The 18,235-nt window shown below is 39.1% G+C and overlaps 1 long non-coding RNA gene across 4 annotated transcripts in view; it reads right to left on the reverse strand.

The window, feature by feature from the left end:
* The window catches only part of LOC106781704 (uncharacterized), a 74,383-nt gene that overhangs the window by 46,360 nt on the left and 9,788 nt on the right, over positions 1-18,235 (reverse strand). For 3 of the 4 annotated variants that reach the window (XR_002800207.2, XR_001378391.3, XR_011426486.1), the window contains exon 1: positions 4,427-4,545. The exons of the other annotated variant lie outside the window; for it this stretch is intronic. This is a non-coding gene — a long non-coding RNA (uncharacterized lncRNA). Of the gene's footprint in view, positions 1-4,426; positions 4,546-18,235 lie in introns of those variants that run through there. 4 annotated transcript variants of the gene reach the window in all.

Consider the following 18,235-nt stretch of genomic DNA (forward strand, 5'->3'; position numbering starts at 1 on the left):
AGAAGTGGTATGAGTCAGTTTCCCTTAATAGAAAAAGATTCCCTGTGACTGTAAAATAGAGAGCTTCCCCACCTGGTAGTTATTTAGGAAACTGATTCTTTAACCTAATCACGGGATTTTTACACTTAGATCAAATTCCACTTTTGTTAGTTTTGACCCAGCAATTCAGCCTGGACATCCGTTTTTAAATTAAGCTTTTATTGTTGTTTTTTAAAAGACTTTCTTAAAAAGTCTAAAGAGGGCCTAGTCTTCTCTTTCGCCAGACCCCACAGTCAGGAAACAATCTGTAATACCGAATGGCCGTTTACTCCACACTCAATGTGGGTAAAGGCATATGAGGAATACCCTCAAAAGCCGTCTTCTTGGCATTATGAATCCAGATACAGTGGAATTCTGAAAATAACCCAAAAGACTGGACATCATTTGACCATCTACACATTTCTGAGATGATGGAGACACTAACCCCCAAACACACACCTTGGCCTGTAGATTATAAAAATTTATTAGGTGAGCCCACTTCAGGGTATTGCTAAATTCCTTAGCTGGCAATGAGCTTGGTTTTCATCAGAGACAAGCTGCCTTAAAATAAGGCCCTTGAAAGGACTTACTCCAGACCCTTCGGCAGGGGAGCTGCCAAGTAATTTCAGGGGAGAATTCAGTTGCTCTGGAAACAGGTTCTGACAATGGCTCTGTGTGCCAAAGGGCTGAGCATGGGGAGGGCACTGGGTTCCCGCCTCTTGAATGATACTTGAGGCTTTGCTCTCCAAATAGATGACTTCATTCAGACAACAATGGTTTTTTTCCGAGAAGCTGCCAGTTCATACACATTATAAAATAAATTCTCTCATTGACATTGGAGTGGCAGGAACTACAAACATTGCTTTTAAAAAGTGAGTTGGAAAAGGTAAGCTGGAAAAGGAACAGAATTTCTTCCAAAAAGAATTTGTGGTAACCATGGAAACCAAACACCTAATCAGCCATCACTTTATCAACCCCAGTATTGATTAAAGAGGTGTTAAGCTGTGCACAATGACTTTATCTTGGGAAACTTTACCCCAGCCTGAACGCGGTGTTCAGAAGCCTGGGTCCTAGTAATGTCTAAGTCTTCTCTTAGCCCTCTAGGATGCCACATCTACTAAAGGAAGAAAAGATCCAGCAGTTAATGAGTCCTTATCTAAATAAGGTTTTTAACATTACTGGTTTTTAACATCCCACACCCTCCGTCTCCCAAGGGGTACCAGAGATCAGGGGTACAGACAAGGAGGAGCCTTTGGACATCATTATTCTCCCTTCAATGCAAACACCAAGGAGAGAGGGGAATCAACTTCTCCCGGTTATGTTCGGCCTGAGCCCACATGTGCCTTGGCTGTAAACACACCTGGGTGATGTGGTGAAGATGAAAGTTTGCACATGATGAAACTGTTTCATTATTCCTACGACCTTAAGCCTTTGATTCCTTTCTGTGTATCAGCTGTCCTTAATTTTTTCTGTAAAAGCCCACATGGCGCAAAGGCTTTGCATGCCGCATGTGGTCTCTGTCTCTTCCACATCCTCTTCCTCCTCCTCCTCCTCCTCCTCCTCCTTCTCTTCCCCCTCCTTCGCTTTCTATAACGCTTTAAAGCGTCAAAACCATTCTTACCTTGCAGATTTGATCTATGGACCATAATTTGTTGACCCCTGCTCTATATCATGCTAAAGAAACTCTGACATCTCAGCCCCATAGAATATAAGCCACTGTTTAGTCCAAGTTTCAGTCAAGCAATCAAGCACACCAGAGCCACTTCCAGCCAGTTAAGCTAATACGTTAAACCCAAAATCTCTGGTAAATGTGCTCATTTCAATAAATTCAGCCTGACCTCATATTAAATTCTGTCCTCCTTGATCTAATACACTTAGAATTTATTCGCACACATAGTCCGTACTCCCTAGGTTTCAGCTGATATAAATTAACTAGATCATGAGCTTCTCTTGGAGTATCTGCTGTCTCTTCACAGGTCAGGTTTACACTTCTGCTCCTGTACATGATGGGATCAGACTCTAGCTGTAAGTCCAGAGGTAATGAAAAGCGGTTCTTGATGGGGTTGTATCTCACTAGACAATAGGGTTATGTGAGATTAAACAGAGTTTTCAAGCAAAGGAGAGAGAATCTCAAACTTGGAAGGAGGAGCTCATTCTGCTAGCAGGGAAGGTTCAGAAACACTTGGGAGGGGTTCAAAAACTTCAGCTTTCTTGGGACCAGCCCAGTGGCGCAGCAGGTAAGTGCACATGTTCCGCTTCTCGGCGGCCGGGGTTTCGCCAGTTCAGATCCCGGGTGTGGACACGGTACTGCTTGGCAAAAGCCATCCTGTGGTAGGCATCCCACGTATAAAGTAGAGGAAGATGGGCATGGATGTTAGCTCAGGGCCAGTCTTCCTCAGCAAAAAGAGGAGAATTGGCAACAGTTAGCTCAGGGCTAATCTTTCACCAAAAAAAAAAAAAAAAATTTCAGCTTTCTCTGAGTCCACACACAATATCCTCATTCTAGATCTCAGGGTCCCAATCAAGTCCCTAACTTTCACAAAAGAAATTAGGCAAGTCTGTGATTTCAGTTTACATTGTAATTCTGCAATCCACACAATTAAATTTGGGATTTGGCTTTCAATAATATTTGTTCCACAACTATAAGAAATACAATGGCCTTTTATAAGGCAATCATAGAAATCCTCTGGTTCCCTGAGACTTAGGCTGAGAATTTTGAACTATCAGCAGCTGAGAGCTTGTCATTTTCTTATTATTCCTCCAGTGCAGACTGAAAAAGCCATCTCATGCCACAGTCCTTCTTGTCATTATTACTACAAAACAGTCAAGTGTAGTGGTCACTTTGACCCCAAGGAACTTACTTTAACAGGAACTTTATCCCAAGTGACCATAGTTGCTGATTTAATGATTATGCCACTGCATCCCATTTTCCTTTCAAAAGGAGCTCAGCGCTACATTCGGGGCCAAGGTCTTAACCAAACCAATCCAAGAATTCCATCATTTATAGTTTGTTTAACAGGACTATTCCTTCCTTCCACAGCAAAGGAAGGAAGGGAGGGAGAGAGGGAAGAAAAGAAATTACACCAGATATTTAAACAGAGAGGGTTTAATACAAGAAATTGTTTTCACAGGTGTTAGAGAAATGAAAGAACAAAAGAGAGAACTAAGATAATCTAGAGATGATAACCAAAGAAAGACTCTACAACCCTTAGCACTAGGTGAAGAAAAGACAAGAGGTTGGGATTATCAAAACCTAGAAGCTCAGAAGAGGGGCACCCATTAAGCTGGGGCTCAGTCCTCTGAATAGGTCATACTGCTCAACGGCTGATAGAATCTCAAAATCTCAGAGAAGGAGCCCCATGGTGCTGGGAAAGGGGAAACACCTGGCTACCAGTGATATATCTGAGTGAGTAAGATAGAGCTAGTTCTGACAAAGCTAGAAGAAGCCAAAGACAAGAGTGAACTTCTAAAGTCAAGGCAACACTGACAAGACCAAAGAGAAATATGGAAGCCTTTACTCCCTGGCTCCTGCCTTCCATTCTCCCTCTAGAGATAGAAATTAACAGAACCCGCTAGGAAGCCAGCTGTCAAAAGAGTCTGGGATATGTGTTTGGCAAAGCTCTAACCTCAGCATCACAGAGCATAGAATTGTGGGTTTGGGGCTCAGAGTCAATAGGTAAGTGATCAGCACAGATAGTAGTATGTTTCTCAGTTCCTCCTGTTTAAAATAGGTCTGGTATCTTCTATGATGCCTTTCAACACTCTCTGCCTTTTTCACTCAAAATTTTACAATTCCATTCTTGCCAGTAATACCTGGATCCAAGTCTCAGACAGGAGAACCACGCCTACAAAGTGAGAAGTCTGCTTCTCCACACACCATCTACGAATGACCACAATTTAACTTGAATTTTCTTAGCTCGGTTCTATTCTTGGTTTTGGCAGGTATGAACACTCAGGCAGATCTGTTACCTTAACCATCAAAATGTGTTTCTTAAAGTATATGCTGACTAGAGCGTAGAGATAAATACCACAAAAATGCTAAAACAAGGCCAGAGAAGGGCCAAGCTCATAGCACACTCTATAGAATGAGTCTTGGGGTAGCCAAGAAGCATCTATAAAACATAATAATAAGAACAGTAGTAAAACATATTGAGCTAAGACACTAATTACTAGGCACTAAGTTACTTATATGTATTAATTCATTCCATCCTTCTACACTTTGTGGTAGGAGTTAATATTATTCTTATATTACAGATGAAGGAATTGAGAAACTAGCCTCCACTAGCTTCATCTACATTTTAAAACATTATATAAACTCTAAATATAATATATACAACTATAGAATATATATATATTTACATAGACATATAGACAATGTATATATCTATATTTAACTTCCTAGGCTCACCCAGATAAAGAACTCAATAGCTTGACAAACAATGTTGCATTGTGTAATGGGTGTTAGACAGAGAAAGAGCCTTTGGCAGTTTCTTTGGTTCTGTTCCAGTAAAAATAGAGAGCAATGAACTTGCTCCAGATTCTGATTCCAGAACTTTCAGAGGCTGGAGATAGTGGTGATCTGTCTGTGAGGCCTCTGTGTTTATCATTTCTCAGAAGCCAGCAAGCAGACCAGGCCACCTGCCAGTATATGGTTAGCACATTTATGTAAACTGGTTTGTCAGCCAGGTACCAGGGCTTTTCCTAAGTCATAACTTCCAAACTATGTGAAAATAAAACCACAATGTTAGCCAAGATAGCAATAAGAGACCTTTCTTTGTATACCACACTAGTAGCTCTGCAAAAAGGTATGCAACGTAATTTTGTGCACTGTAACTGGCTGTCCAGGCAGCTCAATTCCTTCTGATCTGATATGTCTCTCTTCCAGCTGTTTTGAATTTATTTTCTATGGACAAGAACAGAGTGAGTGAGAAAGTGAAGGATATTTTGATATTTGTTAAAAGATACTGAAGCCTAGTTTCTTCCCAAATCATTTTGGAGTCCTATCCAGTGGGCAAAGAACACATCAAATGAATTCACCTCTAAGAGTCTAGTTCTCTTATTGGAAATTCTCAATTTCTAAAAATTGAGCTAAGAGGATTTTTTTCGGTTAACCAATCATCAGATAAAACTATACATGCCTACAAAAAGTAATGGGAAAAGATTATTCAATTTTGCCTTAAAGTTCAATTTCATAACTTCTACTTCCAGTATATGATATAGTAACTGGAACTAGATTTGCCTTCCTACTATAAATTACCTTTTAAAAAGACAAAATACATGAAACAACTCTTGTCAAATGTGAACTGCAGACTGAACAGGACTTGATCCCTGAAAGAAAGGAAACAAATGAGATTAGCTCTAAAAATGCCCCAGCTAGAAAGCTACCTGGAGACTAGAATGTATAAAAATGGAACCCAAGTAGATCACAGGATCTCACTGAAGTGAAGAAATAATATTAGAGTTTGGAGAGGCTAGGGCAGCTTGCATCTGCAATGGAAAGTACCAGAGAAGAGAGAGTTACACAGAGAAAGAGCTCCAGAAATCTGCATAGGTGGCCCTTTGAGTCTTTGGCAGAATGTCCAATTCCACATATGTGTGGTAAGACACCATGAAACCAGGCAAAGAATAACTATGAGTGAAAGAACAACTAACAAGGAGCTGTAAGCCGAACAATTCCCAGAACTCATACAGGGCTGGGAGTCATCCAAGTTCTAACCAGTTGTGGTGGAGAAATCTCATTGAACAAGCAGGGCATTTAGAAGACACTCCAGAAGTATTAGGGCTAAACTACGCTAAAGTAAGGCCACTGCAGACCCACACTAAAAACAAACCTCAAAAGGATTGAGCTGATCTGCAAGTAACTTAACTGACTGCCAAAATAAAGTCCAACAATCTTTAAAATGAGATACCAAAATCCAATTAACAATGTGACATTCACAATGTCCAGTATCCAATCAAAAATAACTAGCCCTGATAAGCAAGAAAATGGGACATGTAGCCAGAAAAACTAATAACTCAATAGAAAAATATGCAAAATTACAAAGATGACAGAATTCGCAAAGATTTTTAAAAAGTGATAATTAAATGTGTTCAAAGATTTAAAGGAAAATGTAAACAAAAGAAATAGATAAATTAAAGATATAAAAGAGAACAAAATGGAACTTCTGGAGCTGAAAACCACGTTATCTTAAATGAAAATTTTACTGATGAGATTAACAGCAGATTACACAGTAAAAATGAAAAGATCAGTGAACATGAAGACATAGAAATAGAAGGTATATAAAATAATGGACAAAATTTTTATAAATTTGGTGAAAAATATAAACCTACAGATCCAAAAATATCAACACAGCTCACACAGTATAAACACAAAGAAAATACATTAAAGTACATCATATTAAAATTGCTGAAAACTAGAAATAGAGAAAAAACACTAAAAGTAGCCTGAGGAAAGAAAACCACATTTGACACAGAAGAACAAATAAGAAAATCACTGACTTCACATCAGAAACAAAGTAAGCCAAAAGACAACTGAATGACAGTCTTAAAAGTATTGAAAGGAAGAGAAAAAGTAAACCCACAATTCTATGTCCATCAAAAATATTGTTCAAAAGTAAAAGCAAAGGGGCCCACCCAATGGCCAAGTGGTTAAGTTTGCATGCTCTGCTTTGGCGGCCCAGGGTTTTGCCAGTTCGAATCCTGGGCACAGTCATGGCACCACTCATCAAGCTATGCTGAGGCAGCATGCCACATGCCACAACTAGAAGGACCCATAACTGAAAAAAAAAAAAAAAAGCACAACTATGTACCAGGGGGCTTTAGGAGAAAAAGGAAAAATAAAATCTTTAAAAATAAAAAATAAAAGCACAATGAAGACATTTTCAGACAAACACAGGCTGAGAGATTATAATCAGCAGACCTACACAACAATAAGTGTAAAAGGAAGCTCTTGGGGCTGTAGGAATAATTATAACAGATGGAAATTCAGATCTACAAAAGGGACAAAGAACTCCAGAGATGGTAAGTATGCAAGCAAATATAAAAGATATTTTTTCATTTTTAAATTTCTTTAAAAGATAACATATGGTTTAAACAAAAATAATAATGATGTATTGTGAGATTTATAATACATGTATAAGTAAAATGTATGACAACAATAGCACAAAAGATGAGAGGGGAGAAATGGAAGTATATAACTTAAATGTTTTTACATTACTTGTAAAGTGGTAGTACATTACTTGAAAGTAGACTATGATGGCTTAAAGATGCATGTTTTAAACACTAGAATGACCAACAAGCAGGAAAGGAATTAGCCAATATTGGAAATAAAATAGAATGCTAACTTGTTCAATCCAAAAGAGTCAGAAAAAGAGGAAAACGGAGAAAAGAAAATATGAGACAAATAGAAAACAAACAACAAGATGATAAACTTAAATCCAAACATATTGATAATATATTAAATGGTCCAAGCACTACAATTAAAAAGCATAAATTATCAGATAATATTTTTTAAAAACTAGACCCAATTATACACTGTCTATGAGAAATACACTTCAAACATATTGAAACAGAGATGTTAAAAATGAAAGGATGGAAGAATACATGCTGTGCAAACACTATTCATAAAAAATCTGGAGAAAATATATTAACTTAGACAGAGTAGACATGAAGACAAGAAAGATTAACAGAGAGAAAGAGGTACATTTTCTCATGATAAAAGGGTCAATCTTCATGAAGACGTAAGCAATCCTAAATGTGTACGCATCTAATTTTAGAGCTTCAAAATACTTGGAGAAAAACTGATAGAACAGACGGGAAAAACAAACAAACCTACATGGAGACAAAGATTTCAACAGTCCTCTCTCAGTAACTGATAGAACAAGTAGACTTTTTTTTCTCCTGCTTTACCTCCGCAAACCCCCCCTGTACACAGTTGTATATCTTAGTTGCAGGTCCCTCTAGTTGTGGGATATGGGACGCCGCCTCCACGAGGCCTGATGAGCTGTGCCATGTCCGCGCCCAGGATCCGAACCCTGGGCCGCTGCAGTGGAGCACGTGAACTTAACCACTCGGCCACGGAGCCGGTCCCTAGACTTTTTTTTAATTCAGCAATAATAAAAAGTTCTGAAAAATTCAAATAACTTGACCTAATTGATATATTTTTTAAACACTACATGTAACATGATAAAATACACATTCTTTTCACGTGCAGATGGAACATTCACCAAGATGGACCTATGCTGGATCATAAAAGAAGTCTCAATACATTTTAAAGAATTGAAATCATATTGAGTGTATTTTCTGATGACAATGGAAATAAACTAGAAATGAATAACAAAAATATGACTGGAAGATCCCCATATTTTTTTAAATTATGTAAACCACTTCCAAATAAGTCATGGCTCAAAGAAGAAATCACAAAGAAAATATGAAAATATTTTTAACGGAATGATAACAAATACACAACACATCGAAATGTATGGGGTGCAGCTACAGCAGTGCTTAAAGGGAAACATATGGCTTTAAACGCTTACATGAGAAAGCACAAGGTTTAAAATCAATAATCTAAACTTCGTACTCAAGAAGCTAAAAAAAAAACCCCACTAAGTTAAACCCTAAGTGGATAGAAGGAAAAAAATAATAAAGAGCAGAAATCAATGAAATAGAAAACAGAGAAAGAATAAAGAGGTTTTTCTCTCTCTCCCTGTTTTGATCGCTCACTCTAGGGGTATCCAGCTGTCATGCTGTTGTGAAGAGGCCCGTGTGGTGAGGAGCCAAAACCTCCTGACAAAAGTCAGGTGACGAGTTTGGAAGCAGATCCTCCAGCACCAGGCAGCCCTTCAGATGACTTCAGCCCAACCAACGTCCTTACTGAGCCTTATAATAGAGCCTGAGCCAGACCTCAAGCTAAACTGCTCCTGGATTCTTGACCCACAGTGGCTGTGTGAGATAACAAATGTTTGTTGTTTTAAGCTGCTTTTAAAAATAGAGAAAATCAATGAAACCAAAGGTGGTTTTTTGAAGAGACTTGTGAAATCCTATCTAGACCAATCAAGAAAAAAAGAGAAAAGTTTCAAATTATCAATATGAGATATGATGCAACAGCACTATAGATCCTGTGGAAATTAAAAGGATAATGAAAGAATATTATATGTTATTATATATTACTTAATGACAATAAACTCAACAATTTAGAATAAATTAGCAAATCTTTTGAAAAGCATAAATGACAAAAACTAGCATAAAAAGAAATTTAAAATCTGAATACTCCTATATCTTTTAAAGACATTAAATTTAAAATTTTAAAACTTTCCCCAAAGAAAACTCCAGGCCTAGGTGGCTTAACTGGTAAATTATATCAAATGTTTAAGGAAGAAATATTATCAATTTTACACAAACTACACAAACTGAAGAAAAGCCAGTATGATCTTGACACTAAAATCAGATGAAGATACTACAGGAAAACCTTGGACTAATATCCCTCATTAACATATGTGCATTAATTATTAACAAAAGATTACAAAATAGAATCTAGCAATCTGTAAAAGGATAATACATCATGACCAAATGGGAATTATCTCAGGAATTCAAGATTAGAAAGCAATGAATGTAATACACCATATCAATGGAATCAAGGAGAAAAACTCTATAATCATGTTAATAGATGCAAAAAAGTGTTGGAGAAATTCAACAACCATGTGTTTTTTTAAGTCCCTCAGTGAACTAGGAGTAGAAGGGAATTTTCTCAACCTAATAAAAGGCATCTACAAAAAAAAAAAAACCAACAACAACTACAGCTAACATCATACATAATTCCAAACTGACTGTTTTCCCTCTAATATTGGGAACAAAGCAAGGACGTGTGATCTCATCACTTCCCTTCAGAGTTGTATTGGAGATCCTAGCCAGTGCAATAAGGCAAGAAAAAGATGATAATAGGCATACATATTGGAAAGGAAGAACTAAAACTTCCTTTATTCACAGATAACATGACTGCGCATATTTAAAATCTAAAGAATCTATAATAAAAAACTATTATAACTGATAGGTGAATACAGCAAGGTTGCTGGATACAAGATTAATATTTTTAAACATTCGTAAATCCATATGCCAGTGTAATGAACAAATGTAAAACAAAACTCAAAAACAATGCCAGTTACAATAGTATCAAAAACCATAAAATACTTAGACATAAACTTAAGAAAAGATGTGTAAGACCTCTGCACTAAAAACTACTTTACCTTTCTGAGAGAAATTTTTAAAGCCCTAAATAAATAGAGAGACGTACTATGTTTACGAATCAAAAGACTCAATATTATAAATAGGTCAGTTTTCCCTAAATTGATCTATAGAGTCAATGCAACTCTAATCAAAATCCGAGGAAGCTTTTTTAAAGAAATTAACAGGCTATTTTTGACGTTTATAGTGACATAATGCAAAGGACCTACAATAGTCAAAATAATTTTGAAAAGGAATAACAAATTTGGAGAACTTAAACTATTTGAATTTGAGACTGTCTATAAAGCTACAGAAATGGAGACAGTGTGGCATTTACATAAAGATAGGCATGTAAATAAAAGGAACAGAATAGACAGTTCAGAAATAGAACCAAACACAGTCAATTAATTTTCAACAAAGGTGCCAAGGTAATTCAATAAATAAAGGATAGTGTTTTCAACATAGTTCTAGAAAAACTAGATACCATATTTTTAAAAAAAAAAAGATAAACTTTGACCTTTCACACAATACACAAAAATTAACTCAAAATTGATCATAGAAATAGAAGTTAAAACTATAAAAATTCTAGAAAAATACATGAGAGAATGTGACCATTCTCTTTGTGACCATGGGATAGGCAAAGATTTTTTTAGCTAGTGCAGATAAAAAGCACAAAATAGGGGCCAGTCCCATGGCCGAGTGGTTAAGTTCGTGCGCTCAACTGCGGCGGCCCAGAGTTTCACCTGTTCAGATCCTGGGTACAGACATGGCACTGCTCATCAGGCCATGCTGAGGCAGCATCCCACCTGCCACAACTAGAAGGACTCCCAACTAAAAATATGCAACTATGTACCAGGGGTCTTTGGGGAGAAAAAGGAAAAAAAAGCACAAAATATAAAGAAAAAATTATAGATTAAACTTTATCAAAATTGAAGACTTCTTCTAGTCCAAAAACACCATTAAAGAATAAAAAGACAATCCAGAAACTGGGAGAAAATATTCACAATACACATACCTAAGGAAGAGCCTGTATCTTCCCTTTATAATTAGACAGGAAGAAGACAAAAAAAAAATTTTTAATGGGCAGAAGATTTGAACAGAAGATATATCACAAAAGAAGATATACAAATGTCCAATAAATGCATGAAACGATGCTCAACACCTTTGATCGTCAGGAAAATGTGTATTTAAACCTCTATACCCTACTGAATTACCTAAAATTCAAGACTGATACCGTCAGCTTTGGTGAGGATGTGAAGCTGCTGGAACTCTCAGACACTGTTGGTGGAAATGTGAAACGAAACAACTACTCTGGAAAATAGAATGGCAGTCACTTATAAAGTTCAACATATAAAATTCCCATCTGACTCAGCAATCCCACTCCTAGGTATTTACCCAAGAGAAACGAAAATGCTTATCAGCTCAAAAACGTGTACATGAATGTTCATAGCAGCTTTATTCAGAATAGCCAAAAAACTGCAATCCAAATGTCTATCAACTGGAAAATGAATAAACAAATTGTAGTATATTCATCCAGTGGAAACTGCTCAGCAATAATGTTGATACATACAACAAAATGGATAAATCTCAAAAATATTATGCAAACAAAAGAGCATATGCTACGAGATTCCATGAAAATCTAGAATGGGCAAAACTAATCAATACAAAGCCAGATCAGTGGTTTCCTGAGGCCAAGGATGGCAGGGATTTACCGCAAAGGAGCAAGGAATTTTTTGGGTGATAGAAATATTCTGTGTCTTGATTGCGGTGATCGCCACACAGTTGTACACATTTATCAAAATTTATTGAACTGTACACTTAAAATGTTTGCATTTTATTGAATGTAATTAGACCTCAATAAAATATTTTAAACGTGAAGAGATAAATCAGATGTCACAGAATGACCAATGTATATTTTACCATTCAGACTGGAATACAAGATTTGGAGATGATAGAGCGTTCTGACAGGCCTACTTCCAGGTGGACTGTCCTTACTGTGATCCTTTTGTCTTGAGCAGTGCTGTACCTATGACAAACTGTATTTTCCAGACATGGCATATCCACAATACGACCTTGATACTCCTCCCATCAAAGAGTGGGGCTGTGTTCCCTCCCCTTATTTCCAAGCTCTCTTGTGACCTGCTTGGAACCAACAGAAAGGCAGCAGAAGTGACACTGTATGACTTCTGAAGCTAAGTTAGAAAGGGTGAAGCAACATTCCCCTGGGTCACTGGAACACTAGCATTAGAATCCACCTAAGCAGGCCCCTCCCTGAGGCCACCGTGCTGTGAGGAAGCCCATGTTATCCCAAGCGAAAGACCCCATGGAGAAGCCCGGAGCCTGCATGGAGGGAGAGATGCCCAGCCAGACTTAGCTCCTGCAGGCGCCTGCTGTTCCAGCTCCAGCCACTGACTGGCTACCATCCCTCGTGAGACGCCATGCCAGAACCACCCACCATAGCCCTTCCCAAATTTCTGACCCACAGAAACTGTGGGGTGATTTGACATGCAGCACAAGCAACTGGTACAACGCCCGCAGCAATACCACACAGACACAGTGCTCAAAATCAAGGGAAGGAGGAGCTGGGACACCATCACTCTTCTTTATAAGCCTTGAACTAGTCCCCTTTTGTCGGGCTCACTGCTCCCATGTAGAAATCAGCACACCTTTTACTTCAGAGACTGACTAAACACGTGCATTGAGTGACTCCCTGTTACCCAATGAGAGTGGCATTGAATTAATCACCATTCAGACAGCCTGGCTTTTTTACAGGAGTGGTGACAGATAAACTGCTAAGCCCACAAGCACAACACATTCCTCTTTTCTGCACCCTGGACTCGCTCTAAGACTTCTGGAAAAAGAATTTTACCGAAAGTATATGGGCAAACGGGATCGCCCTAAGCCGGAGGGCACTTCAGAAACACAGACCTGTTGTCTCTTTCTCAGTGAAGGTTCCTGATATACATTATTATGTAAGACATGGCACTAGACCAGGAGCTGGCCCAGACAGACTTTGAAAAACAATTCCACCTCAAAACACATCAATCTTGCTGCGTCGGCATGTTGACAGATAAGCTGAACTTCAGGGAGGCCTACCCACTGGTAGGCGTAAGTCTCACCATGGCAGGTAATGGGCAAACTGCCTTTACCCTGATCAAAATCCATCCATCCATGTCTGCTTGGTAGCCAGCGTGAAATAGGTTGAAGCAAACCAAAAATGTAGCCACAAAGAAGTGCACACAAACACACACACACACACCCCTTTCTCACTCACTAGTCAAGGAAAGGGTACAAATAGAAATTAAGTATGTGCATGTGTTTATTTTAAAGTGGGTGTTTATTTGCCAGTTTCCATAGGAAATAAGTGAGCTAATACTATCTTCCAAAAGTAAATACTTTTATGCAAAACTCCCTAAAACTGATCCCAGGCCGAGATGCCTGCTGCAGCCTCCTCCCGCCCTCATACCTTCGGACTCTCACACTGCGGTCCACAGCACATAGGATTATTAACAGAGCATGGCCTTGCCTCATCCCCCAGCCCTTTTGAAAGTTGAATGACAGAGTCTTTTGTCTTACTCTCGCCAGATCCTACCGCTTGAGACAGGCCATAAAATCTAACGGGAACCCAGAAATGCGGGGACTCCTGGAGGTTTGACCCTGTCAGTTCCTCTTGGCCATGGACACCAATTAATCCCCTCCTTGGGTCATTTGTGGGATTATGTAAACCAGGAGGGCCGGAGTCTGCTGTTGGTTGTATTCATGTGGAGCCCTATAAGTTTTGTGTTGCTGTCCTTTTAATAATGTTGTTTTTTGTATTTGTTTGCTTGTCCTAATAAAGAACTATTTTTAAGATCCTACTCACCAACCACTCTCTCCTTCATCCACACCACCAACAACCTTTTAACATCATCTGCCTAATTTTAAAAGAGGCAGATATTTCAAATGTCCATGTAATGATCGCAATGTATTTTTTATCAACAAAGGCTACATTTTCTAGGCACCATCCTTTTTTGGAAATGCGGTAAGCTCCTGACATTTTGAGGGGACAGGTCCAGAGACCTTCCCCAAACTCAAAATCTCAGACATAGGAATGTTTACTCTGGCCTCTGGCTCTGGGTCAAGAGTCCTGAATTTCCCTTGTATGTCATCACTCCAACCACATTTTGACCCGGATAAATGTATATAAATGGAGAAAACATAACCAACCACAGACTGATACTCGGAAAAAGATTAAATTATTGAAGATAAGTATGAAGGGAGACCTGAATGGAATCCAAGCTTTCTGCTCTTACTAGGAATTAAGCTCATGCATGTTAAAGATCAGTTGAAGTAATTAGGCTGACTACAGAAAAATTATTCAGACTTTTATCATTACAAAGTGCATATTCTGTTATTGCTCAACGTACTCACTGGATGAATTCTAGTCTTACTATAAATCTTAAAGCCTTTATATGTCATTAGAACATAAATGTCAAAACACTGTACATGTCACCCAAAATATATGCTTGCAAAGACTGTTAAAGAAACCAAAATAAGTATTCAGGAAAGCATTCAAAAGAGCCCATTGATATGGAAAAATTGTACTCAACCAAAATGTCCCCCAAAAGCAATTAAGGAAATAATTGTCCATCCATTCAATGAACTATAAGGTAAACATTAAAATTATTAGTGTGTAATTCATTGCAGTGTAGATACCAGTGTCCCAAAGGGCCCTGGGTTCTTTAGGGGACATTACTCCATTCACTCAGCTTAAGCCCCCATTCAAAAAATAATCCCCTTAGACAGCTAAACACTCCCTGCTTGCAGGCACTCATTCTATTTATTCATTTATTCAGCAAGTTCCAGCATATCAGTCCTGGAATGCTAACCTCATGATTGAGTTTAGTCAAGAAATAATATTCTACATGCAACCGCCATCATCTTCAGTGATGCGCTGACAACTTTCAGTTTGGAATCTCAACTCTGCCACTGGTGTATGACTTTGGGAAAGACAATAACCTGTCTATTCTTTAGATTCCTTATTTATAAATAGAGAGGATAATACATCTCTTTGAGAGTTGTAAGGATAAAAAAAGATAACATATGTAGAGTGCCTGGCACATAGATAAGACTCTAGTGACAACTCTTACTAGTGTTCTTGTTACTTCAACATAAAGCCATTGTATCTGCCTATCATTCAACCATTTACAAACATACAAAATCAAATGTAATTTACACACATAAGAAACATGCTATTTATCTTCCTTAGATATATATAATTCATGGTAGAAATTAGATGGTCTCTTTTTCCATGGTGGAATTTCAACCAAGACCTTCTGTGCGCTCTATGCTTCCTCAAACCTGGGCCCGGAGGTTGAGGATGGATATGTCATATCATTACAAAAAGAGAAAGGAATATTCATCAAAAGCCAATTACACACTAGGCACTGTTCGAGGCATGTATACACTTTGTCATGTTGCTATCCTCATTGTAAAGGTGAAGAAGCAGAGGCTCAGAATGGTTGAGGAATTTGTCCTAGATCCCAGCAAAGTAAATGACAGAATCAGGATTCATATTAGGGTCAGTTCAACTCCAAAGACCATACACTTTCCATTATATTCAGCTGCCAAGTTTAGTTTCTTACTGCAATGTCATGAACTATTGTTACAAGAAAATGAGACCACTGTTTACTATCCATCAGGGCTAGGCTTTAAATCAAGCCTAAGGATATAAAACTTATGACCTCTACATCTTAAATAAAAACCCATTTGAATTAAAACAAAACAATGGGAAATGCCTTAGTAATAATATTTGAAAAATCTTCAGAATGTGAGCTATCAACTGGCTTTGTTTAGTGGAATGTCCCTGCGCAGAGATGGATGGACGTCTGTGGGTGTCAGAGCGGTCAGTTTTGCCAGAGTGGAATGCGTGAGTCTAAAGCCATGTGTTCTCCCTTCCTGGTCGCCAAGCCATTGTTCAAATCTACCATAATTACCCTTTTCTACAGTTTGTAAACCTTCATCCCGACAGGATTACAGATTCTGACTAGGCTTAATTTTAAATAGAAAAACAAATTAGTTTCATTCTTTCAGTATATGAGTCATGTAGGCAGAGAAAACTGTGCCTGGCAGTGCTTTCTCTGCTTCTACAATGCTCTGATAATGCACACTTCCCCAAAGAGCCACTACCCAAGGCGGGGCCCCAAAGGGAGTGGCCTTCTGCCTGTGCCACCATCACCAGCCCCTGCCACATGCCAAGGGCTAGCTCTTAACCCAGCACCTGGTGCGTAATGGATGTTCAGTAAATATTTCTTCAATGAATAAATAAGTGAAATCATGTCTGCCCAAATCAGCAAAGGAACTTAAAATCATTCCCCCTTGATTTCTTCATAGTAAGGTTGGCTTTTCTTTCTACCTGCGCCTCATGCCTCCCAGCTGATGTCTTCCAATGCACAGGCCCAATGCAGTTCCAGGTTTTCATCTTTAAGGTCACGAGACCTGTCTGCCCCCCAGGTCTTGAGAGGCTCAAAATAGAGCAGGCTTTCAGAAGCTTGAGGGTCACACTGTATGCCCCACGCCCTCAAAAACGGGCAGAGGGAATGTGTCCAATTTTCATCCTTGGCCGCATACTAAGATCATTTGAGAAGCTTTCAGAAAATAGAAACATTAGGTCATACTCCAGTCAAATCAGAATCTCTAAGGACAGAGCATGGGTGCTAACATTATTTAAATATCCACCTGGTAATTTGAAGATGCAGTCAAGATTGAAGGTCACGAGGCTGGAGGAGGCCAAGAAAAGAGAGATCAGCCCCACACAAGCAGGAAGAAGTGTCTTGCTCTCCTGGAAGGGGAGGGTAAGAGGATGGGAAAGGTAATATGGAGCAGCAGCTACTGCTGTTGGCCAAATGCCCTTTCCTAGCGCTATCGTCCTCACTGCTACCCTTCCTACTTCCACCATCCCTCCTCCTCCAAATGGTCCTGGAGCTGCAGTCTCACCTTGGACCAGACAAAGGGAACCTGACCCAAGCATCCTCATCTTTTGAAACGGAACTAGCCTACAGGTCCTGATCTCTACCCGCCATCCCAGCCCCACAAACCCTGTTCTCTCTCCACCCCTCCTTAAAACTGGAGGTTCCAAGTGACAAGCCCCAAATGAGTACTGATGCATTGGTGCATAAGCCCACGGCACTGTGGAAAGTACCAGATCTTGCGAAGTCCCCAAGGAAAGCTAGAGGTGGGAGCACAGCCAGAGACACAAAATGTCGGAGCTCCTTATGTCCTCTGTGTTATGAGAAAGTCACTGATTCATCACACTGGGAAAAACACCTCTTAGACCTAGCATGGCATAGGAAGTACACATACACACCACACACACACACACACAATTTAGAGGCTGAAGCCCTAGGTTCACAGCCCAACTGTTATGGACTAAATGTTTGTGTCCCCCGAAATTCCTATGTTGAAGCCCTAACCCCTAGAATAGCTATATTTGGAGATGGGCCCTCTAAGGAAATAACTAAGGTTAAATGAGTCATAAAGGTGGGGCCCTGGTCCAATAGGATTAGTGTCCTTATAAGAAGAGACACCAGAGAGCTCACCAGCTCTCTCTGCCACTTGAGGACACAGGAAGAAGGTGGCCACCTGCAAGCCAGGAAGAGGGTTCCCACCAGAAACGGACCCCGCCAGACCTTAATCTGAGATTTCTAGGTTCCAGAACTGTGAGAAAATAAATGTCTGTTGTTTAAGCTAGCCAGTATATGGTCTTTTGTTACTAATACACCAACCTTAGACAGGTCACAACATCACCAAACCTCAGTTTCCTCGTCAATAAGAGACAGATAAATCCTACCTGTTCGTAAGCATCAAGTGAGGTAATGTATACTTTAAAGGCTCTGCAAACAGTAAAGTATTAAATAGGCACTAATTGTTCATCATTCTCCATCTCTCTGCCCTTGTACTTTAAGCCTTCTGCTAGCCAAGCATTTACCACATTTTATGAGATTGAATTGTTTTTTTCTGT

Source organism: Equus caballus, chromosome 15 (genome assembly GCF_041296265.1).
Source record: "Equus caballus isolate H_3958 breed thoroughbred chromosome 15, TB-T2T, whole genome shotgun sequence".
Taxonomy (NCBI): Eukaryota; Metazoa; Chordata; class Mammalia; order Perissodactyla; family Equidae; genus Equus; species Equus caballus.